The sequence below is a fragment of the Dendrobates tinctorius genome, unplaced genomic scaffold, assembly GCF_039654945.1.
Source record: "Dendrobates tinctorius isolate UK_male_01 unplaced genomic scaffold, ASM3965494v1 ptg000098l, whole genome shotgun sequence".
In the NCBI taxonomy this organism is placed as follows: Eukaryota; Metazoa; Chordata; class Amphibia; order Anura; family Dendrobatidae; genus Dendrobates; species Dendrobates tinctorius.
This window is the reverse complement of record NW_027361766.1, coordinates 18,236,828-18,258,321: the sequence shown is the minus strand read 5'-3', so window position 1 is coordinate 18,258,321 and position 21,494 is coordinate 18,236,828. Positions and strand designations below refer to the sequence as shown.

The 21,494-nt window shown below is 42.8% G+C and overlaps 1 protein-coding gene across 12 annotated transcripts in view; it reads left to right on the top strand.

The window, feature by feature from the left end:
* Positions 1-21,494, top strand: part of PLEKHA6 (pleckstrin homology domain containing A6) — a 280,897-nt gene that overhangs the window by 69,855 nt on the left and 189,548 nt on the right. For 11 of the 12 annotated variants that reach the window (XM_073587158.1, XM_073587153.1, XM_073587156.1 and 8 more), the window contains exon 2: positions 2,425-2,554. The exons of the other annotated variant lie outside the window; for it this stretch is intronic. The gene's annotated coding sequence lies outside the window, so the exon portion shown is untranslated. The remainder of the gene's footprint in view (positions 1-2,424; positions 2,555-21,494) is intronic. 12 annotated transcript variants of the gene reach the window in all.

The window sequence follows — 21,494 nt, the reverse complement described above, 5'->3', positions numbered from 1 at the left end:
AGATCCTGATTCCTTCATTATCACTGGGCTGCTTGCTATATTTTTTCACTGATCTGATGCAGATCTACCAGTTCTCTGAATGCTGAGCCCACAACACTAATTGACAGCTTTTGTGTACACTGTGCATAGGCAGTGGTGGGAGGAGCAATACAAAGCTCATGAATATGGCATATGGAGGACTACATGGCAGCAGGTTTACTAATGATAATCTCCTGCTGATAAAACAGTGATTTTATCAAAACTACAACAAGCAACCCAGTTAGGGACACATCACTAGAATCAGGGTCTCTGCCCCTGCATTATTCTGTCCTTAAGATTAGGTGTCAAAAACTTGATGACAGATTCCCTTTAAAGTTCTAGTAGCATTGTGTTCACCAGAGGACAATGCAACTGTCAATCATACTCCAGAAAGTCCCACCCGCGCACACATTGTGAACATTACAGAGAACACGGAAATGGACAGTTCAAAATGTTTTATTACATCTGAAGACATACTTTCCATTATGATCCGACAAGCAGGGGATCACGGTCAGGACTTCTCAGTAAACATGTCAGAAACAAACAAGGAGCACAATCATGCGGGTTTCTGTGTTGCTCTGCTGCATAAAACAAAGCAAAAAAGGATCTACGGAAATCGCCTTAAAACAGCAGACAACCTTATTGCAATATCTCAGCGTTCTGCACATACAGAACATAAGCAGGAGACAAACTGACCTATATTGCACTGAAATAATATTATGTGTCTCATATTTTGCAGCACTTTTATTGTCATCACACAATGTCCGCAAAAGGTTCAAAATCTAAATTCCTCATTAATGTGTCTTTCAAGTGTGAGACATTCAGCTATTTGCAAGCAATTGGTGGTCGTTAACTGGCCTATTTAGACCAGCCGACCACAATTTTGCGGAAACAGAACGATCATTAATATGATCATTCTGGGTAAGGGCAGGTGCAGACGAGCATATTTTTTGTCATAAAAGAAAATTGGATCAGTTATGCAAATGATAAGAGTTTGAACAGAGTGTGAACATAGTGGGATCCGATTCTCTTGGATGATAGATGCGCCTTTTCTGGTCAGCTGGGGGCTGCTGTTTTTAGGCTGGGGGGGGTGCAAAATCAATGGCCCCTTACCAGCCTGAGATTAGCAGCCCCCAGCTGTGAGTTTTGCCGGGTTGGTTCACAAACTGAGGGGGACCCAACGTCAGTTTTTTTTTCATTCATTCTCTCCTGCTCGCTGTTGCCGGCAGAGCAGGAGAGAAGAATGACAGCGGCGTTCAGCACCAGCCGCCGGGGAACAGCACTTACTCTAGTGCTTCTTCCCCAGCAGCTGTCCATGTGGTCCTGATGCGGCAAACATGCGGCACACGGTTGCCACACGTGTGGCACACGATGGTACCACGTATCCACACGGACACAGATAGCTCTGGTACCATTTTTTCCGGTACCGGAATTATGTGGACGTGTGAGACTGCCCTTCCTGATGTTTAAAGATATGTAGTGACACTTACCACCCATTGGGTGGCATCGTTTAAAATTGTACACTGCATGGATATATTTTTTTTTTTCTCATTGTCTCTGTATTGCATACAGTACAAATTATATACCAATCCACTTTTCCCCAACATATGCGCCCTCTTTTTAGCATACTTCTAGCCATTGGACCCCTGTGGATACAGTGTGTACAGAGTACGTCCCAGGAGCTTTCCGAAGTCTGCCAAGTGTAGTGCTCCTGCAGTGAAAACACCATAACAGGTGCAAACTTTGCATCATCTGTCCTTTAATACACAAGTTTACAGGATGTTATAAGTCATGTCTTACCAAGTTTCTAACGCTAATTTTGCTAATTCTGCAAATCCTAAATGTGTAACTAACTGAACCTCCTCAGGCAATATCAGCTGTTTGCCATAGGTGTGAAAAGCCAACATCTTCCCTGACTCCCCATAACATGGCAGTTTATCTTGGACAAATAAATATATAATGCGTAAGGCCAGAGTGAGATATGGTTTGTATATAATCTGCAAATAGTTTGTATGTTCTCCCTGTGTTTTTGTGGGTTTCCTCTGGGTTCTCCGGTTTCCTTGTACACTCCAAACACATACTGATAGGGAATTTAGACTGTGAGTCGCAAGGGGGACAACGTCATTAATGTCTGTAAAGCGCTGTGGATTAATGATGCTATATAAGCAATGCATAATAATAATAATAACAATGACAATATTTTGTTTTCCTTTTGAATAAAGTTATATTTTATAATATTTCTACATGGAAAGTCTAAAATCCTGGATTTGCATTGAGAGTGACAAGTATGCAAAGGGTTACGTGTCGTGTGTTACACTCCAGGTAGATGGCTGCACATCCGCCATGGCCTGGTTGGCCCGTTTAAATACACACACCCCTAACCCTCCCTTACTCTTACTGTTTCAGGTAACTAAGCATGTTTGTGCTAGAGGCGGAAGCATAACCTGTGTCTGCAGAGACAAGTCTGTGTCTGAAGTCTGTCTAGCTGACCTAGTAAGGGATCACAGTCCAAGCACAAGACCTACAGCAGAAGCAAGTGAGTCCTTCGCTTATAAATTGTAGGGAGACACCCTGTGATGCAGATTGTGTGCACTGACAAAGTCACCAGCTGGGATGTGTGCGAGGAATGACAAATGGAGGCAGAGACAGATGACAGGCGCGCTTGATGTGGATGATGGGTACAATGCTCATGAATGCTGATCGTTCAGTTTTATAGAATGGAAACGTTCGCTCCATACATCAGCCAAACAATAAAGTCTGACGTGTAGGAATAAATGCAGCTAACTATCAGGAGCACAACGATTTATCATAAAATGTCACTGCCGATGGTTAGAAATGGTCACATTCAACAAATGTTAAACTATTGTATATATTACGGAGTTGTTGCTAATTCTGTCAGTTGGGACAATCCAATGGGTTGTAATGAAACGTCACTGTGTTCCTATAGCTTTGCCTACATTTAGTTGGAATCCTATATAACTACGTCCATCAAATCCATCCGTGTTACTCCCTGTGCATATATATATATGACAGTAATCTGTACTTTCCGCCAGTCTCAGGGCTTGCATGTGCTTCATGGACGGGTGTGCTTCCCATCTATTTGGGCAGTCTTACGTGGCCTTATTTTTGTGATGCAATGTTCCTCAAAAAGATAATACAATGATAAGTTAGAGTTCAATCCGATTCAATGAATGGGTATTAGATGTGAATTATTATTTATATAGCACCATTGATTCCATGGTGCTGCACATGAGAAGGGGTTACATCCAAAATACAAATATCACTTCCAGAGATGAAACAATGACAGACAGGTACAGAGGGGAGAGGACCCTGCCCACATGGGCTTACATTCTACAGGACTGAATTCTGCCCTGAGCACGGTGGACACTTTTTAATTGATTACAGTTTATTCGGTTTTATGGTTTGGATATATTGCAGAACAATTGATCTAGCTACGTGAAATCCATCATTGCAATGTGCAGATGTGCTGTATTTTGTCATTAAATTCTCTACATCCTACTAAATATGATAATGGGATAAGGGAACCCAGTAAAATGTGTAATGTTACACCCACAGCAGAATCACTGGTCACATCATACCTTGATTTCCACTCCTTTAAGAGTTGGCACTTCTTTCAATACCTAAGTGGCAGTTGTGCTGTATATTTGTGCAGCAAGGTGTGTTACTGTGGGCTGGTCTTTTATAGTTTGTGCAGTGCATCCTGGGTGGAATTATGCTGACGGTCATCCAGATAATTGTCATTATTGATTTTCACAGCTCATTTACTGACAGGCAGGGATGGGTTTGCAGCATTAGATTGTGCCAGTCTGGCTATACACAACATTTAGTAAGTGACAATGCTGCCTATAGCTGTACTCCTGAAGCCGCCTCTTGTTGGAGCCTAAGTGTTCTCCATGCACAAGACATCTAATTGTGTATGACAGTTTGTCTAGTCCTATCCATCAAATTTTCTTACCTGCAACATACCGTGCATTTTTCTCTTTGTGCAGACTCCTTGGAACTAGCATTGATATGTTTCCTGGTGATATGTTTGGATGTATATACACATTACTATCTGTAGAGAATTTTATTCCCTATAGTTCAAAGCTAGTCTATAAAAAATTTAAAATCCACAAAATGACAGGCTGAATAATGATTAGGGGTTTGTTTTCGTTCTATAGCTTAATTGTTTTTAAATAATGCTTTAAAAAGGCGAAAAACTATGAACTGTTATGCAACTCTTTTGCCTAGTGATACATGTGTACCATTTTTATAGGACAGTGACCATCAACCCCTTTACCCCCGAGGGTGGTTTGCACATTAATGACCAGGCCAATTTTTACAATTCTGACCACTGTCACTTTATGTGGTTACAACTCTAGAATGCTTCAACGGATCTCGTTTTTTTTCGAGACATATTATACTTTGTTAGTGGTAAAAATTTCTTTGATATGATTTGCATTTATTTGTGAGAAAAAAATGTAAATTTGGTGAAAATTTAGAAAATTTTGCAGTTTTACAAATTTGAATTTTCATGCGCTGCAGTCACCAGTACGTTATGCCCAGCCTGTGCTTCTGGAGACATATACCCGTAAGTTAGGCAGGCTCTCATCGCTTCAGAAATGCCAAACGTGGACAATATATGTGGTTTAGGTACACTGTGGGGCTCAGAAGGGAGGTGGGCATTTGGATTTGGGAGTGCACAATTTGCTGAATTTCTTTTGGCGGTGAGGAGCCATTTCGCTTTTTCAGAGCCTTTGTGCTACCAGTAACGTGGAAGTCCCCTATTTTTCCATTAACAGATGACAGACCTGAGTGGAGACTTGCTTTTTTTTGTGGATTGAGTTGAAGCTTTTATTTGGAACATTTTACATATTGTTTGGGATCACATTTATCCGGCGCTCTACGCTGAGCACTTATTTTGGGATTGCCATCTAAATCTCTGAGTGATGTGATTCAGATGAAACCTTGAGGGATCCATTCACTATAATGAGGCAGAAGTTAGTGAGGACTCCGTCTGGCCTCTGTTCAGCGTTGTTTTTTTCAGAAGTGCACAAAACCGTCCTAAAAAGACGGACACCGTCGGACCACAGATCTGACAGCGTCCACATTGTCTTCATCTGCCTCATTACAGGGAATCTTCGACCAGAGGTTCCATCTAAATCACCTATTTCAGAGATTTACACAGAAACTCTGGTGCACATGCTCAGCGCAGAGCGCAGGATAAATGTGCGTCAAGTCTTACTGCGATGTTTGGGAGGCAGAATGAAAAAATCAACAGCATGTGAAGAATTTGTTTTATTTATTTGTCACGCCGTTCCTTGTGCGTTATAAGTGATTAGGCAACTATATTCCTCGGGTCGGTATGATTACAGCTATACCAGATTGATATTGTGTTTTTATGTTTGGCTGCTGTCACACACTAATAGACTATTTTTATTACAAAAAAGTTTTTGCATCATCATATTTTGAGAGCTATAATATTTCCATATTTTGGCCAACAGAGTCATTTGAGAGCTTATTTTATGTGAGACTAGTAGACGGTATTATTGGTACCATTTTCGGGAACATTACATTTTTTGATATCTTTCTATTCTGATATTTGGCAGACAGAATGAACAAAAACCAGAAATTGAGGATTTTTTTCGGGGGGGGTTAGTTTTATGGCGTTCCGTGTGTGGTAGAATTGATGAGGGAGTTTTATTTTTCGGGTCAGTAGTCGATTACAGTGATACTTCATTTATATAGTTTTTTATGTTTTGGCACTTTTACACAATAAAAACTATTTTAAGGAAAAAATATTATTTTTGCATCGCTTTATTCTGAGAGCTATAACTTTTTTATTTTTCTGCTGATGGAGCTGTGTGGCGGCTTGTTTTACCCGGACAAGATGACATTTTCAGCAGTACTATGTTTATTTATGTCTTTTTGATTGCATTTTATTTTACTTTTTGTTAGGTGGTATGATGATAAAGCATTGTTTTTTGCCTTTTTTTATGGTGTTCACTTAAGGCGTTAACTTGTCGGACTGTTTTATAGGTCAGGTTGTGGCGGACGTGGCGATACCAAATATGTGTACTTTTATTGTTTATATTTTTTTCCATACAAATGTTAGAGATACAATATCTTTTGATTTTTTATTATTGTTTTTTTTTATATTTTAATATTTTTACGATTATTTAAACAATTATTTCACTTTTTTGCTTTGTCCCAATACGAGGCTATCATTTTTTGCAGGCTGATCGCTTCTACAACATGGGGATGCTCTATGTAGAAACAGCAGGTCAATTTTCATTGTATGACTGATCAATCACAGCAGAAGTCCCTGGTTGGGGAAGGAGAAGAGCAGCTGGGTCAGGGGTTGAAGAGGGGAATGATAAATGCAGGGACAATAGACTTCCTGTTTCTATATAGACCAGAGAAAAGAGAAGAATTAGCTGGGTAGAAAGGCAAAATGAGGAATTTTAAGTACACAGTGCTATATAATATGATGACTGCAATTTTAAGAGGATAAAAAATTTGATGGGACTGCTTTTTCCTTATAAATAAGTTGTGCCAGCTATCATTTACAAGTCATGAATTCACAATAGTTCTTATAATTTGACATCCAGTCCTACTTTTTATAGATGCTGAAACAGGATTAAAGGGGTTGTCCGGGCTTTTCACATAATCTCAGTACATATCTGGGCTGCGTAATTTACTTTCTGTCACTAGTTTGCACGGTTTTCTAGATATTCTGAACAGAACGTCCAAGGGGGGGTGTGTTATGGCATTGAAATAAGAATTAGTCGTAACCTCCTACTCTACTCCAAACATGCCCTCTATAGCAACAACCCCACCCTCCATAGCTACAGGCCCTCCCCGTCCACATGAAGAATCGTCCTGTATTCTGGGACAGACTGCTCCCATCAGTATTTGTGTCATTAGAGACACAGTGCTCACACATACACTGCACCAATTCTGCTGCTGTGTGAAGACATCAGTGACACAGAGGTGTCTCATTCACACAGCAGAGGCTTTGTCACACAACAGATTACATCAGTGACTGCCATCCCCTGTGCAGATTAGAAGCTGCAGACCCCCATCACTGGCCATCACACAGTCTGTTCTCACTGCTGCCAGCAGCCTGGGACAGTGAGGGAAGGAATTACTGATAATGAGTTAGGTATTGCAATCATGGCGTGGCCCAGAATACAGGACGATTTTCCCTCCTCACTAGTTTCACTTTCCATAGATAACTGTTCAGCTTGTGTCTGGGTGTGGAGCAGCTCTCTGCTCTCTGCAGTGAGGCTGCTGGAGGGGGAGAATTCGTTACTGTGTGATGAGGGCTTCTTCATGTGGACGGGGAGGGCCTGTAGCTATGGAGGGTGGGGTTGTTGCTATAGAGGGCAGGATTGGAGTAGAGTAGGAGGTTACGACTAGTTCTCATTTCAATGCCATAACACCGCCTCCCCTGGGACGTTCTGTTCAGAATATCTAGAAAACCGTGCAAACTAGTGACAGAAAGTAAATTACTTATTGTCAAAATTCTGCAGCCCAGATATGTACTGAGATTATGTGAAAAGCCCGGACAACCCCTTTAAATAGACTCAGAATTAAAAGGAAATCTGTCACCAGGTTTTGCCACCTAATCTGAGTGCAGCATAATGTAGGAGCAGAGATCATGATTCTAGTGATGTGTAATTTACTGGGCTGCTTGCTGCAGTTTTGATAAAATCACAATTTTATCAGCAGGAGATTATCACTAGAGGGCTAGTGTCATGTAGTCCTCCATATTTGTGAGCTCTCTATAATCGTGCCCCACCATTGATTGGAAAGTTTCTCAATATGCACAGTGTACACAGAAAGCTGCCAATTAGTGGTGTGGGTGGGGTTCCACAGATATCAGCAGTCAGAGAACTGCTAGATGATTTTGGGGGAGGCATGTGCACATCAAGTCTGCGGTTCCCATAGACTTACATTGGTTGTGCACTACACTGCGGATTTGATGCAATTCCGTGCGGCAAAAAACGCTGCGGATCCGCAATTAAATCCGCAACGTGTGCATATACAGTTGTGGCCAAAAGTATTGACACCCCTGCAATTTTGTCAGATAATACTCAGTCTCTTCCTGAAAAAGATTGCAAACACAAATTCTTTGGTATTATTATCTTCATTTAATTTGTCTTAAATGAAAAAACACAAAAGAGATTGAAGCAAAAAGCAAAACATTGATCATTTCACACAAAACTCCAAAAATGGGCCAGACAAAAGTATTGGCACCCTCAGCCTAATACTTGGTTGCACAACCTCTAGCCAAAATAACTGCGACCAACCGCTTCCGGTAACCATCAATGAGTTTCTTACAATGCTCTGCTGGAATTTTAGACCATTCTTCTTTGGCAAACTGCTCCAGGTCCCTGATATTAGAAGGGTGCCTTCTCCAAACTGCCATTTTTAGATCTCTCCACAGGTGTTCTATGGGATTCAGGTCTGGACTCATTGCTGGCCACCTTAGAAGTCTCCAGTGCTTTCTCTCAAACCATTTTCTAGTGCTTTTTGAAGTGTGTTTTGGGTCATTGTCCTGCTGGAAGACCCATGACCTCTGTGGGAGACCCAGCTTTCTCACACTGGGCCCTACATTATGCTGCAAAATTTGTTGGTAGTCTTCAGACTTCATAATGCCATGCACACGGTCAAGCAGTCCAGTGCCAGAGGCAGCAAAGCAACCCCAAAACATCAGGGAACCTCCGCCATGTTTGACTGTAGGGACCGTGTTTTTTTTTCTTTGAATGCCTCTTTTTTTCTCCTGTAAACTCTATGTTGATGCCTTTGCCCAAAAAGCTCTAGTTTTGTCTCATCTGACCAGAGAACATTCTTCCAAAACGTTTTAGGCTTTTTCAGGTAAGTTTTGGCAAACTCCAGCCTGGCTTTTTATGTCTCGGGGTAAGAAGTGGGGTCTTCCTGGATCTCCTACCATACAGTCCCTTTTTATTCAGACGCCGACGGATAGTACGGGTTGACACTGTTGTACCCTCGGACTGCAGGCAGCTTGAACTTGTTTGGATGTTAGTCGAGGTTCTTTATCCAACATCCGCACAATCTTGTGTTGAAATCTCTTGTCAATTTTTCTTTTCCGTCCACATCTAGGGAGGTTAGCCACAGTGCCATGGGCTTTAAACTTCTTGATGACACTGCGCACGGTAGACACAGGAACATTCAGGTCTTTGGAGATGGACTTGTAGCCTTGAGATTGCTCATGCTTCCACACAATTTGGTTTCTCAAGTCCTCAGACAGTTCTTTGGTCTTCTTTATTTTCTCCATGCTCAATGTGGTACACACAAGGACACAGGACAGAGGTTGAGTCAACTTTAATCCATGTCAACTGGCTGCAAGTGTGATTTAGTTATTGCCAACACCTGTTAGGTGCCACAGGTAAGTTACTGGTGCTGTTAATTACACAAAATAGAGAAGCATCACATGATTTTTCGAACAGTGCCAATACTTTTGTCCACCCTCTTTTTTATGTTTGGTGTGGAATTATATCCAATTTGGCTTTAGGACAATTCTTTTTGTGTTTTTTCATTTAAGACAAATTAAATGAAGATAATAATAACAAATAATTTGTGTTTGCAATAATTTTCAGGAAGAAACTGAGTTATCTGACAAAATTGCAGGGGTGTCAATACTTTTGGCCACAACTGTACCCTTAAGGATCTGGCATGTCTGATTTCAGACTGCCGATCCTTTTGTCCTACTTTAGGTAAGCCGACCCCAGAGGTGTCTGGCAGCAGCTCTCTCTTAGAGAACACAGCACCAAATGACAGAGCAAGTGCTACTATGTATGGGAGCGTCGAGTGAGATAGTTGCTGAGTGACTTATAGGCCGAGCTGTCTGTAGGCTGACCGATATATAATGTCTAATGGGCAGGGCCGGCCCGAGAGATTACGGCGCCCTAGGCGAAACTATTTTATTGCGCCCCTACTATTCTTGGCAGTAGATGAAAACTTGGGATATAAATTTAGGAGCAAAATAAACCACAACAACGATTAATTAACTCTCTCCTAACTCTTTAATCTTCTGAGAAGTTGTATAGGACAAATATATACAAAGTAATCAATAACACAAAACAAAAACGACCATAGGTAATTAAAATTTTTGTTTCCTTGCCTTTTTTTTTAAAAGGATGACACTAAGTCACCGAGATTAATTTGTTTAGCAACTTCAGATTCTATCGAAATTGTTGCCAACCCAACCAACCTCTCTTGCGTCATATTTGCCCTTAAATATGTACACTTTTCTTTCCATCCCTAAAACTTTTTGCCTTTTGAAAAGATTTTTTATAATTTTTTCTATTTTTTCTCTGGTGCCCCCTTTGGGTCGGCGCCCTAGGCGGCCGCCTAGTTCGCCTATACGTTCGGGCCGGCCCTGCTAATGGAGGGCTTTAGTCCTAGGCTCATAGTGTACACTAACTAAAAAACAAACCACTCAGTCTAAGCAAACTGAAAATTAGTTTTAATGTTCACCTGACTTGAGATAGATGAACTCTAAGGCCGGGGTCACACTTGCGACTGCAATGCAAGTCTCTCACATCAATACCCATCTCTGCCGCCGGCGGTTCAGACCGGAGCATTCAGCTGCATAGAAATACATGGAGCCGCACACTCCAGTCCCGAGTGTCGGCAGCAGTTTCGGGTATTGATGCGAGAGACTCATGCAAGTTTCTCGCATTGCATTGCCTGAATAGGAGTATTTGTCTGTCCTTAAGAATGTAAAATGGTATTTCTATCAAAGACATTTGTAGCACATCCATAAAAATGTCTGGAAGATGCAGGTTTCGCATTTCTATAAAAAATTACATGACTAATTATGTAGTGGATGATCCCGGTGACTGACTTCAGGTAGAGATTTTTTAAAACTAAAAAGAAGTACAAGACTCTTCTTTCTTCAGGAGCACACCGCTCTTCTGCCTCCCGGCTTCTTGGTTGCCAGAGGGGAAGGTATTCTCCTGAAGATTGACAGATCGTACCAATGTTCTGGACAGGGGGAATGAGGCTGGTTGGACTTGGTTTTAGGGCAGTGCAAGCATAGAGCCTGCAAGCGGCGTGCATTTGGAATGCCCGCTATGGCCGGGGGACTCAGTCCGGGCCGGTTGGTTCTTCAGGGGATGTCATGGCAGCGGTGATTCGGTCCGTGGCCCTGGGCGTCCAATCAAATAAAGATGGGGAAGTTAGCTGAAATAAAGTCGTGACGCCACCCGTGGTATTCGGCAATAAGAAGATAGCCGATGCTGCTTAAGGAGGCAGCTGGGGCTGTTGGTGATGCAGCAGAGTTGCTACAGCTCTCCATGGGTAGAGCTATGCCCCAGGGCAATTATAGTGTTAAAGATGTTGGTAATGGTTGTAGTGCAGGGCAGATGATGCAGTAAATAATCTGAGTCAGTCTTCACACTTTTACTCACAGTTCTTCCAGTTACAATCCTCAGCCAGAGTGCTCTGTCCTCCGGGTTGGTGGTCCAGCCAGCTCTCAGGTAGTTTGGGGTACACTGTACCAGAACCCCCTTCTAATGTTCCTTCCCTGGCTGTCTCACTGCGCTGGCTCCCGTCTCTCCTGCCCTGCACCTTCACACAGAGTGTCCCAAGCCAGCAGCCTCGCATCCTGTCGGGCAACGTTCTCTTAGTTCCCTTGATCTTATCTGGCTGCCTTTTCAGCGAATGTGTATGGAGTTGGCTGTAGCACATACAGTCGCTACAGTCTCCGGTTTGCTAGCTGAGTCCTTAGTTTCTTCACTAGTCTGGGGCCGGTCCTCTACTGCGACCTGGTCCCTCCACCTGACTATAGTTGGCGTGGATTGGGGCACCATGGGTAGATTCCACAGTTCCCGTGCCCCTACGACCCCTTCTTTCTCTCCTCTTTTCTCTCACGCTGCGCTAGTCTAGGGACGTGTGCCTCTCTCCTTCAGTCCCCAGCACCAACTGTCTACCTCCCTCCAACTGACTCCAGTTTTTCATGAGCCAGCCATGAGTAAGACCACCTAGGTCGAAACGCGTTGGTTTCTGACCACTAGAGACACCATCTGCCCACTCTTTTTTTCATTATGTCCATTTTTTGCATTGTATTTTTAACTATGCATAATACAATTTTTGGTTTTAAAAAAAACTATCATTACGCTGGAGATTCTTCCTTCATGTATTGCTTCAGTCAACGCCTTTATAAGACTAAACTTAAATACAGTTTTAACACTGTGGGTGCATTAAACAGCTGTTTCATTCATTTAACAGTGGATGCATTGTACAGCCTCAAGCTCCTTAGTCATCTAAATATCTAATTACCGTACTTAGGATTATAGGCAAATGTATATTGTAGATTCTTACACAGGTAGACCGCGCTAAATGATGCACACGGAACTTCTGAAATAGTGCAGTAAGCATAGGCTGCCATTGTTCTTAGCAGCGCAAGGTCTGTTCATCCAGAACAAGCTGCTGCTGAGACCAATGATTTTTAAGCCTGCCTAAAATTCTTTTTACCCAGTCACAATGTCTTGCTCGTTCGGCGGTTGATGAGCAGTTTATTTATTCTATTCTCATTCATAATAATCATTCAGTGTAAATGCAACTTTGGCATTTTATGTACTGTACACCTTGTGGGGAGTCACTCACTTTCAGGCAGCTGGGGAGCGTTCACACATGCATGAAGCATTTCTGTTTTTGACTTCATAAAATTTTCCAGGAGACATAAAAAGAAACAGAAATGTCCATACCCTTGGCATCCAGGCTTTGCAGGCTCTGTCAGCGACTGGCAAGGCCAACCAGTATCCTACAGGTCCTTCAGTCAGACCGAAGGTTCAGGTTAAGTGCCCACGGTCAGGCAGATATGAGCAGCTCTGCTGTCCTATTGTGGGAGGAACGGCCCCGTTGAGTGTCCGGGCCGGAACCAAAGGAGCCGTCATCTGGGTTCCGGGGGAAACTGTCCCCAGGGGACAGAATTTGGGGACGGACCATTCTGACAGACAGATGGGCTAGGGGAGGGACCAGTATAAAAGAGGCTAGGAATTCCCCAGGCGATGAGTCAGCAGACCGGGACAGAGACTGCAGGAGAGCGTGGGAGCGACTGGAAGCTAGAGCGACCCACCAGTGCCAGAGAGGACGCTCACAGAGGACTTCAGGAGGACGGTGCCAAGGCAACCGGCCGAGACTTGCTGCCCCGCTCCAGCCCGCGGCCACTGCGGCCTCAGTTCAACCCGCGGCCGCTGCCGCCTCTTCTCAGCCCGCGGCTGTAGCCTACCCGCGGTCATCCGCGGCCGCTGTGGCCTCCCCTCAGCCTGCGGCCTGTTCCCCGCCGCCTGCCATCGGCGGCCACCACTGTCCCGCTCCGGTCCGCAGCAAGGGCTGGGACCCGGCTGACCGCGGACTCCCCGTCGCAGCCACTAGCTGTGCAGGTGGCCTGTCATTCGCCACCACTCATCGCTACCGCTTGCCCCAGGCCGGGGCCTGCGGCCCACCCATCCAAGGACTCCGCCGGGGCCTGTGGGGCTCCAGTGTCACCAGCGCGCCGGAGGGCGCGAAAACTCCGTCAACGCCTCAGCAACTGGGCCCAGCAACTACTACGCCGAAAGACTACCAACCCGAACGGCGAGGGACGTCTGGACAGCTAAGTTGACTTTACAATTAAGGACCCGTAGTTGGCCCTATAGTGACCGGCTAGTGCCGGAAGAAGTCGTGTTCTACCTATTTGTGTTTACTTGTTTAGAGCCCCTGCGAGGCAACCCGTGTTACCCCTGTTGGTGTTCAGGCCGTGACTGAGGAAAGTTCCTTCTAGTCTTATAAACGTTATTTTAGAAAGCACCAAATTGTCTCACGACTCGTCACTGCATCCTGCGTACCTGCAAATACCACACTATTAACCTCAACTGAACCTCCTGAATTGGAGGATGGAAATGAATGGTCCCGCACATCAATTTCCAATCATTCCTGACACCTGAACCCAACTTCTCCACTAAACCAAAACCTTCAGTGCTGGAGCCTTTTTCAGGTGTCACATCACCAAGGCCAGGCACGTCAGTGACAAATCCACTCTGTTCGGGATCTGTCGGCAGCAGATGCCCATCCTGCTGCTTGTCTACAAAAGGAATCTGTCACCAGGTTTTTGCCACCTAATGGTAGAGCATAATGTAGAGACAAAGACCCTAATTCCTGTGGTGTGTCATTTACTGTCTGCTGTACTTTTCATAATATCACTGTTTTATCAGCAGGAGAGGACTGCTAGAGGACTAGTAAACATTATGCCACTATATTCATGTGCCCCCACCACTGATTGGCAGCTTTATGCCTATGCACAGTGTACACAGAGAGATGGCAACCAGATAATATATTGATTTTATCGATTGGCAGCAAACAACACAGTAAGTGTATATCACTGGCATCAGGGTCTCTGCCCCTTCATCAGGCTGTTCTAAGTTGGGGTAGCAAAAACCTGGTGACAGATTCCCTTTAATTACTTTCAATTTAATAGATATCCAATGTGAAAAATGTTGTGGCCCTCTATTTTTTTTTAGCTTTAGGCCATGTTGCCATGTGCAAAAATGCAGCTTTTTTTTTTGTTTTCTCCTTTGATGCAGGTTTATTTTAAGGCTGTGTGCGTACAATACGTTTTTAGTGCGTTTTTGATGCTGCATATTTTCGCTGTGTCAAACACGCAGCGTCTTACAGTTCCAGCAGAGTGGACGGGATTTGTAGAAATTTCTTGCACACTGCTTCTCTTTTACTCAGGGTAAAATGTGGATCTGTCACTCTATGCCTCTGTAATTTAATATTATTCACTAGTATTACTTATTGGCACTATGTATTTTTTTGTATTTTGAGACTGAGTGTCGTTTTCCTCATTGAGTTATGCATATGCATAGGGACATTGACCCTATCCACTAAAATATAAGTGGACTCTGTGTATTACATCAGTGTAATCAACTATTCGTTTTGTCAAAAAACTTTCATTGCTATTTTTCTTTTATGTTTAATATGCTTTTGATACTTTGATATATTTTTATTTGGGACTTTTTGTGCTCTATTTTTTCTTGTGTTTTCATGTATTATGGGAATGTCCCGAGTTATTGTAGTAGGTATAGGGTCTAATGCATTATTAATATATATACTGTATATATGATATCTGTTCTGAAGATTTTGTTCATATTTACAGTCCAATAGCATGTTTAACCCCACAGTGGCCATGAGTTTTCATGAATTCATAATGACTTTATTTGAACCGTTGCAGACTTTCTGCACCAAAAACATAGCAGAAAAAATGCAGCATTTACGCAGTATGGGAAATGGCCTTACTATCTCTCCTTTCTCCCCGTAACATCGTATTATTATCCCATTTCCTGTATCTCAATTGCCCATTGGTTTCATCTTTATTTGAAAAAATACAAGTAACACTAACATAGTATTTTTCATATATTTTTTCTCTGAAATAAGATTCCTTAGATTTCTTTACAAGCTGGTATCATGCCTTAAAGTGAAAGTAATTGGAGCCACCAGAAAGCATGCCTTTTATATATTTTGCTTCAGGAAGATATTTGACTCTTTCTTCCTTGCACGTTGATCTGTACCATACAATGCATTGCTTTGTTTTGGATGGTTCATATTTCACGTTGATAATAATCTCAGAAATGCAAAAACTGGTGCCCACCGCCATGCTTTCTAGTCTGGATTGTTATAACAAGGGTGTAACATTATGTGAATATATGCTTGTACTGTATGTGGTTATCTCACCTTTTAGGGTTTGTGCACACGTTGCGGATTCCGCTGCGGTTTTTTCCGCGCGGAACCGCAGGTAAAACCGCAGGTAAAGTGACCTGAGGTTTTGCTGCGGTTTGTTCTGCAGTTTTGCCCTGCGGTTTCATACCTCTACTATGTTAAAGGTGGGAAACCGCACAAACAATTGACATGCTGCGGTTTGTAAACCGCGCGGAAAAAAACGCACCATCAGCACATCGTTTTTGAAAACCCATAGGGTTTCATTGTACTGTACTAGGTCAGCGGAACTGCTGCGTTTCCGCAGGGGCAAAACCGCTGCGGAAACACAGCTGAATCCGCACCGTGTGCACACAGCCTTACACATTCAAAAGATCCTGGGCATGTTAGAACCAGAGGCGCCTGATTCATTATGAGTCAGGCATGTCTTAAAATCGATGTGCGAATCGCTACAAATCTTACTCCAGTGAGAGACTAGAGTAAGAATTTTGGCATAATATATTACCACAGCCCGTCATAAATTAGAAGAACGGACATCGACAAGCCCTGTTCTGCCCATTTTGGTGGTGCGGGCTGAAACGTGCTTGAAAACTTTGTGTTGTGCAAAACATGTTGTGACTTTTAGTGTTTTATGCTAGTTTTCTGGCGTAAAAGCTTTGATGAATCGGGGCCTATATGTGCAAATAATATCTGTATTATCCAGATATCATGTATTATTGCAACTTCGTCATTAGCTAAAGATCTGACTAGTAGGAAATAATTTAAAAATAAAAATATATACTTTATAAAAAGTGACATATCATATTAATAATAATATAGATTTCTAAGACTGATCATTCAATAGTATTCACAGTGCTCATATGCAACCCTTATAACAGAAATGTTCAAGCATGGCAAGTGATTCATTGGGGGTCCAGCCGTTGGGATCAGGGGACGGACATAGAAATCATGTGGAAATTCAAAATGGTGCATTCAACATAATATATTTGGTACAATTTGTGACATAGGAGCCACCACATGATGGTTCCACCCAAATGCCAATATTTAGCATCAGCCTCAATTATCATGATTTTTTTAATCTATGCCCCTTCTAATGCATTTAACTCTTTCACAGAAAAAGATGAAAAAGTTATCAAGTCTTATATACGTCTGACTCAAATCCCTCTTATTTTATAAAATTGCTCAAGTCTTCCAGGGCATACCAAAACCAGAAAAACCATGTCTGTACACCTGTGCTTATATTTAGGCATATTATAAAAAGAATTAAAGAAGAATCACAATTTGGATGGGCGGAAGATGAACTAATATATTTAGGAATAACCATTACAAAAAAGATTAACACCTTAATAACTAGAAACATGGAATCTATTATTGAAACAGTATATACTCTTTTTCACCGAAAAAAGACCTCTCGTGGGTAGGTAGAACACTGATAATAAAAACCATCACTCTCCCGAAAATTTTATACATATTTAGAAATTTACCCCTTATAATCCCTAATACCCACATTACAAAAATACAAAATTTAATCAACTCATTCATCTGGAACAACAAAAAGGCAAGAACTCCTACAAAAACACTGTATAAATGCAAAACGAATGGAGGATTGGGTTTACCAAATATTTATGCCTACTATTGGGCCAATATTGTTAAAAAGAGCCATTTTTGGTTAAATCAGGAAAACTCACCTGCTTGGTCTTGCCAAGAACTCTATTTAAACAATAATATTCATCCGTGTATTACACTCTATAACAGTATTTTCAAAAAATCACACTATGAACCGTCTCATCCAATCTTTCAAGCAATTATTACAGCCTGGAAGAAGCTAGCATCAATTAAAAATAAAAATAGGAATACAACAAATTCAAATCTTATAAATAATTTTGATCTTTCCTTTATCACCTCTTTGCACAACAAACCGATCCCCCCACATTGGTCAAAATTAGACTTAAATAAAATCAAAGACATCCATGATGGGGAAAAATTCCTCCCTTTCAAAGACCTCAAAAGTAAATATAAACTCAACGTAACAGATTTTTTATACTTTACGATGATTAAAGAGTCTGTATCGGATTTTCTTCTAAATAATAGATCAGTGTCTGGAGCTTTAGTGAAACTCATGTGCAATCCTAATCATAACATTTTTTGGAACCTCAAATTTATCTATAATAATTTTAATGAGGACAATCATTTAAATAAGAACTCATCCATGATCAGGTGGGAAAAGGATTTAAACTCTTCTTTTTCATTGGAAGATTGGGAAGACGCCATGAGTTTGACTTATGCTTCAAATATATCTATGTCCCTACACGAAACATATTTTAAAAACCTTCAAACCTACAAATTTCAAAATTAGCTAACAAATTGAACAATAAACCTATAATCTTGTCACCACAAATGGCACTTTTGTCATTAGGGATGGAAGACATAGACCCAGGCTCGGACTGGCCCACCGAGGTACCGTTGGATCCCTCGGTGGGCCCCGCCCCCGCCCGACCATGAACAAGCCCGCTCGCGGCCCAGCTGCTGGTACCTGTGAATCACAGTCACCTCTCCTAGCATGTCTCTTGCAGCCCCCTGTGCTTATTCCATCTTCAATCTCAGCGATGTTCTATCTTCCTGTATTCAGCGGCCGCTCATTACCTATGCGCATAAGTAATGAACGGCTGATTACATACAGTGGGGAAAAAAAGTATTTAGTCAGTCAGCAATAGTGCAAGTTCCACCACTTAAAAAGATGAGAGGCGTCTGTAATTTACATCATAGGTAGACCTCAACTATGGGAGACAAACTGAGAAAAAAAAATCCAGAAAATCACATTGTCTGTTTTTTTTTCATTTTATTTGCATATTATGGTGGAAAATAAGTATTTGGTCAGAAACAAGCAATCAAGATTTCTGGCTCTCACAGACCTATAACTTCTTCTTTAAGAGTCTCCTCTTTCCTCCACTCATTACCTGTAGTAATGGCACCTGTTTAAACTTGTTATCAGTATAAAATGACACCTGTGCACACCCTCAAACAGTCTGACTCCAAACTCCACTATGGTGAAGACCAAAGAGCTGTCAAAGGACACCAGAAACAAAATTGTAGCCCTGCACCAGGCTGGGAAGACTGAATCTGCAATAGCCAACCAGCTTGGAGTGAAGAAATCAACTGTGGGAGCAATAATTAGAAAATGGAAGACATACAAGACCACTGATAATCTCCCTCGATCTGGTGCTCCACGCAAAATCCCACCCCGTGGGGTCAGAATGAGCACAAGAACGGTGAGCAAAAATCCCAGAACCACGCGGGGGGACCTAGTGAATGAACTGCAGAGAGCTGGGACCAATGTAACAAGGCCTACCATAAGTAACACACTACGCCACCATGGACTCAGATCCTGCAGTGCCAGATGTGTCCCACTGCTTAAGTCTGTACATGTCCGGGCCCGTCTGAAGTTTGCTAGAGAGCATTTGGATGATCCAGAGGAGTTTTGGGAGAATGTCCTATGGTCTGATGAAACCAAACTGGAACTGTTTGGTAGAAACACAACTTGTCGTGTTTGGAGGAAAAAGAATACTGAGTTGCATCCATCAAACACCATACCTACTGTAAAGCATGGTGGTGGAAATATCATGCTTTGGGGCTGTTTCTCTGCAAAGGGGCCAGGACGACTGATCCGGGTACATGAAAGAATGAATGGGGCCATGTATCGTGAGATTTTGAGTGCAAACCTCCTTCCATCAGCAAGGGCATTGAAGATGAAACGTGGCTGGGTCTTTCAACATGACAATGATCCAAAGCACACCGCCAGGGCAACGAAGGAGTGGCTTCGTAAGAAGCATTTCAAGGTCCTGGAGTGGCCTAGCCAGTCTCCAGATCTCAACCCTATAGAAAACCTTTGGAGGGAGTTGAAAGTCCGTGTTGCCAAGCGAAAAGCCAAAAACATCACTGCTCTAGGGGAGATCTGCATGGAGGAATGGGCCAACATACCAACAACAGTGTGTGGCAACCTTGTGAAGACTTACAGAAAACGTTTGACCTCTGTCATTGCCAACAAAGGATATATCACAAAGTATTGAGATGAAATTTTGTTTCTGACCAAATACTTATTTTCCACCATAATATGCAAATAAAATGAAAAAAAAACAGACAATGTGATTTTCTGGATTTTTTTTCTCAGTTTGTCTCCCATAGTTGAGGTCTACCTATGATGTAAATTACAGACGCCTCTCATCTTTTTAAGTGGTGGAACTTGCACTATTGCTGACTGACTAAATACTTTTTTTCCCCACTGTATGCGCATATGTAATGAGCGGCTCAGCTCAGCTGAACCACGTGGATGCTGAAAGCAGGAAGTAGAACAGCGGTGAGATTGAAGATGGAATAACCACCGGCCTGGGGCTGCAAGAGACATGCTAGAAGAGGTGGTGAGTGCCTCTGTCCCCTCTGTTTCCATTTGCATGACTGATGATCACTTACGGTACCCCATTTGTCTGTTCCAAAAACAGTACAGATATGTGGAAGGTCTGGACAGACGTGAGCACCGCCTAACTTTTCTGTCAGTGCCTGCAACTTACACGCTGCAGAATAACAGACTCCTGTACACCACATAAGCGCCTATTGTCACATCTCATTTATTAGACATACGTATTTTCAGAATACCTAAAGCTGAGAAAGCTGAGCACAATTTATGCTGCCATGGGCAAATATTCAATATGGATCCATGCCCTCTTACCCTAGCTTCACCCTCCTTTTATAACTAATCCCCCGCCTGTTTCAATTTACATATCCTACATAATATGGCGTCACCTAGCTAGTCCTGTCCCTGCGCTCTGCCCTGTCCTGTTCCTGTGCTCTGCCCTGTCCTGTCCCTGCGCTCTGCCCTGTCCCCTCAGCTGCGCTCTGCCCTGTCACTGCACTCTGCCCTGTCCCCTCAGCTGCGCTCTGCCCTGTCCCTGCGCTCTGCCCTGTCCCCTCAGCTGCGCTCTACCCTGTCACTGCGCTCTTCCCTGTCCCCTCAGCTGCGCTCTGCCCTGTCTCCTCAGCTGCGCTCTGCCCTTTCCCTGCCGCCGCTCTCTTCTCTTTGGGTATGTGCACACGTTGTGGATTGTGCTGCGGATTTGGCTGAATCCGCAGGTAAAATGACCTGTGCTTTACCTGCAGATTTAGTGCAGATTTTGTGCGGATTTCGCCTGCGTTTTTACACCTGCGTATTCCTATAATGGAATGGGTGTAAAAACGCTGCGGATTCCGTACAAAGAAGTGACATGCTGCAGAAAATAAACCGCAGCAAATCTGCGTAGAATTTTCCGCAGCATGTGCACAGCGGATTTGGTTTTCCATGGGATAACATGGTACTGTACACCGCATGGAAAACTGCTGCGGATTCGCAGCCAAATCTGCAACATGTGCACATACCCTTCCTCTGCCTGTGCCCACGCTCTCTTCTCTGTGCCGCTACGCTCTGCATGCACCTTAGTTTTGTACAGGCCACAATATGTTTTGCGCTGTACACAAGAAATGGCCGTCAGTGTCAGTAAAACTTCAAGGAAATCTATCAGCAGAATTCACATTCCAATCTGCCTGCATTAGCGGACCTGATGAGGCTGGTGAACTGACTGCAAATCCATGTCTGGTTGGCTGGATAATCCTGCATGAAGGTTTCGCTGCCTGAATCTCCGCTGGGCGTTTTCTGAGCGCTAGTCAGGTTGTGAAATTCTCATCTTATAAGGTCCCAGGATTATACAATCATTCCTACA